An 8,298-nucleotide genomic window follows, 5' to 3' on the forward strand; every position below is an offset into this window, starting at 1 on the left:
GAAGTTTGAGTTATGTATAAAAATATTGAATGTATTCGTGAATTATCTAGCTTTTGAAGTTGTATGAATTGGGTATACAATGTGACTTATATTGTGAGTATATAATGTGATGATTACGTGTTTAATTTTGTAACGCTGTAATACTTATTAGTCCCGGGAATGAAATAATTACTAACCTGAGTGAATTTTGGTAACCAAAGTGGTGTATACAACTCTGAGATAAAAAATAAAAATAAAAATAAAAATAAAAATAAATAATATATATATGGAGTAGGTGGTGACTATTAGCGCAATCATGTCTTGGTAAAAATCGTTGCAGTTTATGAGTTAAAGAAATAGTTATCGTATCATGTATACAAGTTGTTGATGTAACCATTATTAATAACCAGAAATAGGAAAGGGTAAGAACATGAATAAAATTTAAAAGTTAGTAAACTCGATCTATTTATCAACTCATACCTTTAGAAGAAAGGTTAGACCAACGTTGAAGCAATGACTTGATAGATCCAGGTTAAACTGAACTTTTGTGAATAAAGGTAGGAATTTCAAGGATTTACCAACTCTATTACGGATAGAAATCAATAGGATGGGACGTTGGAGTCGGAACTTTACCATGTTTGGCTATTGAATGCACTTAAAAAGAGATTTGTTTGATTTCTGATTAGAGTGTACTTGAGCTGGATATATGTTGTAATTGACTTTGTTTTGTGATATAATTAAATTGATCATGAATTTGCTTAGTATTAATGATATATATGGAGTGAAATTAACCGCAATCGTATATATGCATAATTGGTTATTACTTATTTTAAATCAACTCGTTGTGAGAAATATAGAACCTAGGGAGCGATAATGTCAGAGTGATAATGCTATCTCGGGTGAAAATTTTTAATGGAGTATGACGCGCAGATATATTGTAAATTCAAGGAGTTGAACTTTTATATACTTTGGGAAGCAGTCGATTCGACACTTAAATTACGGGAAAAACACTAAGACCAAATTCCTTTAGTTAAGGTTTCGTGGCAAACATGAATGATTAGACAAAGTGATGTGGAAATGGAAGATAAAATACGGAAAGGATACCGGAAAGCTTTACGATTAAAAGTGTGAAATTTTGAATATCAAGACCAGAACCAATTTCTTTTCTTCTTGTCCTCCATTCGAATAACCATTTTATTTATATATGTATATAGACCACAATTTTTTTTCCAAATGTGTATTTAGTATCTTGTTATTAGTCACGAAAGGTACGTAAAATTTTGAAAGTTGAGCCTTTAATGATGTTATAATTGTTGCAAGAGCTAATGGTAGACAGACTTCGACAAAGATGCTATCAATGGAAATTTAGAAGGAACCCACCCACGTAGTTACCCTTATTGACCATATGACTGATACCTTAGAACGGTTGGTGGAGTACCAAAGCTTTAGGCCAATCAACTAACCTAGGAACCAAAAGAGTTGCGAAAATGGAGTGACTCTTGAAATTCGTCTACCTAGGTTTCATTGGGGAATCTGATCTCAAAATTGTAAGATTGAATCGAAGGAATATAATAAGGCCCTAGTGAGAATAAGAAGTACGACTATTGTTTCAAACAACTTTGAAGGTAAGTATTGAATAGTGCACTAAGACATGAAATTTTTCTTTGGGATAAGGCTTCCTTATTCTGTCGTGATAGTGATTAACGATGGTAAACTCGGTGACACCTAGGAACTCGCTGGGTTAAGAAGAAAGTAGTTGAGGTCTATATTTTGGAGTAACCATTAGTAAAAGGATGAAAGAGCATTACGGCTCAAGCTTCCAGTATGAATAGTTGCTTATTTTGATCCAATGATTTGACTGGCAGGCTAGCTATTTGATTTAAGCCAACTAATAAGATGACAACTTTGGAAGAAATGCGTAAGGAAATGGACATTCTCCGAAATGAGGTAGAATTTCAAAAGAAATTGGCCGACTACTGGGAAGGACGATGGAAACAAGAATATGCAGAGAAAATTGAGCTACTACGCCAAAATATAGAACTGGAGAAGGAAAATAAAGAAAACTCTCGAAATAGCCAGGCCGCCACTTTTCAAGCAAATTGTAGGTATTGTAGGAAAACTGGCCATACCAAGGACGGATGTTGGAGGAAACAGGGAAAGTGCCTGAGGTGCGGTAGTACCCAGCACAAGATTTCGAATTGCCCTAGAGCATTTAAAAAGAGGAAGTACTCAGTAGACAACTAAGTCCGCTACAGAGCGATCAGGTGCCAGATGGAAGTAAGTCGTGTTAATGACCATGAACGGGGTCCTAGTAGTGAATGTTTCATAAATCAAGAGGGTTGGACTTCACTCGAGGAATAGAGGTTATAGTTACCCTAAACTAGAATAGCACTTTTGGAAGTTGTAATCTTTCGCTATGAATTATATGTACGCTAAGAATACCCTTTATTTTAATTGCTTTGCTATTAGAACTATTATAACAAATCAATGGTTAAATTAAGTGCCCAATCGAATGTATAAAAAAAAAAAAAATTTAGAATTTAGAAATATTCTAGAATAGTGCATTATATAGACATATGAATCGAATATACACGATAGGTATATTGTAATTTGAGCAACTTGAATATATTATATAGTTGAATAAATTACATGACTAATTAATTCTCTTTAAAGCCAAACGTGTGGAAACTTACTAAATTGATATAAGCGAAATCTTCAAAGTACACATAAACTAGACCCAACGAAACTTTGAGTCAACGCGTGAGACAATAAAAATATGGCCTTGTAGCAAATAAATGATCTAAAACGAAACGACCGAACTAATCTTGGGAACCAGAAGAAGAGATGCAAAAAGTAACCCGACCTATCTCTTGAGAAAGTGAGAATTTTGAGGACAAAATTCATTTTAAGGAGGGGAGGATGTGAGAACCCTGAAAATAGACATATAAATATCAGTGCATATTTTATTTGCATTTTAATTCTTTAATAAATTTTAGCACGAAGTCCAATTGTTTTTAAATAAGTATGTAGAAATAAACGTTAGGTGCAAAATAAAAGAATTGTGCTAAACTACTAAACTTCTTAGTTTTGTTACATTAACTTCATATTTCAATGGTAAACTATTTCATTGATCTAATAATTAATTTCTTTGAATTCTAGTATTGTAATTAATTGTTTTGAAATAAAAGTGTAAAGATAATTTCTATGTAATAAATAATATAATTGTGCCAATATTGAATTATTCGGTTTTGCTATACTAAATTAATATTTCTTGAGTTGGATTAATTCTATTACTTTAAAATAAATTCTTTGATTTCCGATAACTAGTTTTAATCGTTAATAATGTTAAATGTTAATAGGAATTTCCGCGTTAAGATGAAAACCAATGAATTTTAGATAAATATGATACTAATATACTAAACATACTTAAGGCGTGAAAATTCGATAAATATATCCTTATCTTTCGTTGTTTTCGCAATAAGTGCGTAAAAATACTTTTATGTGCAAATTGACACCTTGGATTTAATTATTATTTCACTTGACTTTATATTACTAAATCAATAAATTTCGAGTTAACTAACTCTATTTCTTGGGAATAAATAATTGGAAATTTTGATAAATAATTTAATCGCTAAATAATGTTAGGAATTACTAGGAACCATAATATTAAATTGTAATCGACAAATTTTCGATAAAAAAAAATAGTTAAAGTATACTAGTGTATAATTAAGCCTTCAAATCACAATTGGGGTAAATTGTTGGTATTAAGTTAGAATTGAGAGTTAAGTAGATGTTAGGGGGCAAAGTGAATAGATCATAATGCCCTTCACAATCCCACAAAACCTCCACTACACCACAACCATTACCATGCACGGCCAAACACTCCCTCTTACAGCCTTTCCATTACCGCCCCAATTGACCAATCACAATCTCACCAATTCTATACGATAAACCAACTTCCACACTCAACCATCTCCACACTCCACCAATTCTGGCTTCAAACATCTCCTAAACCGGCACCACACACTTTCCTCTTCCTTTTACATGCCAAGATACAATACCAAGTCCTCTGCACAAACAAGACCTTGGACAGCAGCCTAGCACCGCATCAACTGACCAATAGAAACTTCATCCAACTCTACACTCAACCACCTCCAAAACCACGGCACCTCTTCTGTCCTCTCCACTTCACATATCAGACCACAACATTTCAGTTCCACAAACACATTTCTTCCCTATCTTGATATCATCGACAAGAAGAGCCGAGGGAAGAAGCTGAGAGCTGGAGTGAAACCAGGGAGAAAATTTCCGAGAGAGCTGCACCGTCTGCACCTCCATTTGCACCCAACTTCACGGCTGCAACCTCACCAGCTTCAACCTCCATCAGCTGAAGTCACTACACCAAGCTAGAACCAGAAAACCTGTCGCGTAAGTGAGGCCGAGAGAGGGGAAAAGAGAACAAAACTTCAGCTACACTGACGCACAAGTGAAACTTGAGTGAGGTATTTTCTGGAATAAAAATGGATGATAAGAAGTAGTTTAAGCCAACCGTGGCCTTGCATGTGTTATTGTGTGTAATTGGATGATGAGAACAAAGCTGTGGAAAATTCTGTTTTGGGCAAACCATTTCTGCCGAGAAGCTGATTGAGCAATGCAGCTTAAATTATGACTTTCGATAACAATTTGAACTTTTAAATGCCTTTAGCTGAGGGAAAACTGGAGGATTAAGACCATGCATGTTAATTTGTACATTCGGTTGGTGTGTTAAAGCAGAGGAAATTCTGTTTTGGTTGAAGAAAATTCTGCCGAGGAGCTTGCTTGGGTTGGTAGTTTCACTTCTGATCTTATGCGACAATCTGAGGTGATTAATTGTTTAACCAATTAAAAACCATAAGTTCAAGTCATATAAGAGCTTGCATGGGGAGGTTAAGGCATCCGGATGGGATTTTATTTTAATTTTGAAAAGAATTTCTGTTATATAATAGTAGAGAAATTTCCGTGAGCTTATTTTGATTATTGCAGTCTAAATTGGTTTTAATTTTGTGATCTGAGTTATAACCATAATTATATAGCTAATATCAAGGATTAGACTCTGCATGTAGTTGATTAGTAGTCAAAACAAAAAAATAGAATCGAAAGTGCAATCTGCCTCAATGCAAGATTACCCGAGCCAAGCAGGAAAAAAATTCTGGAAATGTTTATTTGCTAGCTAAGTGGTTAAACGCTGAATTGAGTAACTAATACCATACTTAAACCAAGGAAAAATTCGAACTAATATAGATTGGTTGCTGGAAATTTTGGGTGATAGCCGAAGGGGTATGAACCAGAATTTCAATATCGTTGGAAAATTTTAGTTTGATACTGGAAATTTATTTTATTTCCTTGGAGTATGGTGGCTCAGAATTTCATAAGAGATGCAAATTTTAAGATATACAATTTGCTTAGCAATGAACCAAATAGTACATATAAAGTTGGAACAAAAAACGCCAATATACAATTGCTGGAATTCCTTTGTGAATCACCTTTAACTTGAACCTGGAAATTTTGAAAATTTTGGGAGGTTTAACTCTATTGCTCGAATTTGATTATGAACCAGAATCTTCAGCTTGACTGTAGAAGTTATTTTCTTAAGTTGTTAGGAACTCGAAACGCAGGATTATATGCACAAGTAGCCTGTGAAATCTGTTTGGAAATAAACCATTTAATATCTTAGGAATTCGTTTTGGTTATAAGTAAAGTGTAGCTATGGATAAGCTGGAAATTTCCAGCCTTGGTTTTGAGTGATAAAGAGTTACGTGTTGGTTTCCTTAAATATATTTTGGGGCTGTGGGAATATTGTATTACTTACTGAATTCGTTTTATAAAACCCCGAGATGGTCATGCACTTGAATATCGGGGTGACAATGTGATATTGTGGATGGTATTTCTTGACTTTGGATCAAATACTTGAATAGGAGGCTGCTGCAAATGTGATCTTTGGTTCTAAATAACTGTTAGCGGATTTAAATACTTGATATGTTAGCTTGATTGTCACAGGAATTACTGTTTGCGTGCTAAGGGCTAATGATTGACGAAGCCTTAGCCATTGAAATGATTTCTTTTATAAAGTATTACTGGATGACGGAAATTAACTGCTGGAATGTCTTGGGACTTCACTTTTATTTTTATTTGCTTATGATGGGTTTGCTGAAACCAAGTGCTAATGATTGATGAAGCCTTGATTGATCATTTTATTTTATTCAGTAATGTAATTGTTGAAAGCTAGGGCTAATGATTGACGAAGCTCTAGTAATTTGCTATGTGATTTTTGCCATATCTTGATCCATATTATGATTTCGAATCGGAATCGGAGCTGTGGAAGTTGTATCGACCTTGCGAACTCGAGTAACTGTGATCAAATTAATCAAAAAATATTTTTCCAGCTAGTATTATATTATAAAACTCCATATCTAGCGTTTTACCTAAAACTTTCCAACTCGATAATTTCCTTTAGCTCAAACTAGCATTGATAGCTATAGTAAATAAGTTCTATAGCTTTTGAAGACTCTAAGTCTTATTTTAATTCCTTTTCTTTTCTTAAGCTTTGCACTTGGATAGTTAACTATAGGAAAAGTTCCAAAATACGAGTTTTGCTAATCTTAGTGAAAAGCTTGGGAAACTTGCTCAGCAAGAAACCCTATTTTAGGAAAAACAGTTTTAAGGATAATTTTTGCAAAAAGCCGTAACTTTAAAGAAATGTTCAAAGTAACTTCCTAACGTGGATATTAAGAGGTTTGTCGACTTATTTCAAGAAAATAATATTAGTTACCCTTTTATAAGGATAAGTATCTTAAGGAAAACTATAATAAACATTTCTTCTATTTTTGTCAAGTTTTAACCTAAGGGACTCTTGATTCTTCTAAGAAAAGTAGACTAGTAGTATATTAAATATACCTCGATGTCTATAAGCTTAAAAGCTGAGTAGAAACTTATAGTTTCAAAATTTGGTTTTTAGGATATTGCGAGGACGCGGAATTCGATTCCCAACTTGATAACTGAACTCCACTCTTGGTGAGTGTCCCTGCCTGTTCTTTTCCTACTTGAATTAAGTGCTTTCTTGACTCGATATGTGATGAATTGTAAAATGAGTTTTTGATCCATCGAAGTGAGCAGGGTGTACTTTATCGCACTAGCCGTTCGAGTGGTGACTTGCGTGAATCATTTTTCTCGTGAATCCTTAATCTAAAAGTAGTTACGTCGTTGGGTGAATCCCTCGGCACCTGAATCAACTACAATAATCCTTGAATCTAAAAGTAGTTACGTCGTTGGGTGAATCCCTCGACACCTGAATCAACTACAAAAACGTCGATTCCTGAATCTCTCGACTAATTCTATTACGGGTATATCTCGAGTATACTGCGTCGGTAGACGAAGTGCGGGCCCGAAGCGGAGGTATGAATGGTGACGGGTTAGGATTAAAATGAGTGGATCTACATGGACTATAAGTAGTGAGAGTTGACGGAGGGTCAACTACGATGAATGGTGATCAAGCGAGGAAAATGGCTCTTGAGAGCCCCTGTATCCTACCTTGTGCTGTTATACGCTTTCCTAATTGTTAAATTTGTTTAAGTTATTACTCGCTGTTTGACTTGCGTGACTGCATGTTTTGGGGCACCACTGAGCTTTAGCTCACCCCACGTTTATTTGTTTTCCTTACAGGTCTGGAAGTTGAAAGAATTTGAGCTGCTTATATTTCCTATGAATGTATTTGAATAGCTTGAATTTAGATTTCGGTTTGTAATAAATTCTACGTTAAGTTCTGTACCTTTTATTTTGGTTGCCCCTTGAAGCTGGAAAAAATGTAATTCCAAATTCTAATATTCGGTTTGTATGATTTTATTAGTATAGTATGTCTTTAACCTTGCGAGTAACGTGTGAAGTGGTTAAGAGCCGTCGTTTGGCTAAGTTGTATGCTGTTATCTTTGAAGCTAATGAGGTGATAGAAATTGATTTATTTCGGAAGAATTATTTTTGTAGTAGTTTAGGGTAATCCCTGGAGGATTTTAAGCTAGAATGCTTGCGTGAGTCCTGGCGAGAGCTGGGCAGACGGCCCGCCAACCCTTTGGTTCGCCTTAGGGGGAAGTGGGGTCGCCACACATACAACGAGTTAATAGTATCAAATACAGGTCATAAGCAACTAAGTGTCACAAATATAGGAGTACATATAGGTAAAATGCAAAAGGACTCACGGCGAGCACCACCCCTACTATACTAGGCAGGATCAAAAGAAAAATCATAAACCTTGTTAGAGACAAAACTAGAAGAATCCATGATACCAAA

At 34.9% G+C, this 8,298-nt stretch overlaps 1 long non-coding RNA gene across 1 annotated transcript; it reads left to right on the forward strand.

The window, feature by feature from the left end:
• The first annotated feature begins 4,038 nt into the window (after nt 1–4,038).
• LOC140021742 (uncharacterized) lies at nt 4,039–7,836 on the forward strand. The gene is made up of 2 exons (XR_011825689.1): nt 4,039–4,481; nt 7,678–7,836. It is a non-coding gene; the product is annotated as an uncharacterized lncRNA (long non-coding RNA).
• The last annotated feature ends 462 nt before the right edge of the window (nt 7,837–8,298 follow it).

This window comes from Coffea arabica, chromosome 11e, assembly GCF_036785885.1.
Source record: "Coffea arabica cultivar ET-39 chromosome 11e, Coffea Arabica ET-39 HiFi, whole genome shotgun sequence".
NCBI classification, from domain to species: domain Eukaryota; kingdom Viridiplantae; phylum Streptophyta; class Magnoliopsida; order Gentianales; family Rubiaceae; genus Coffea; species Coffea arabica.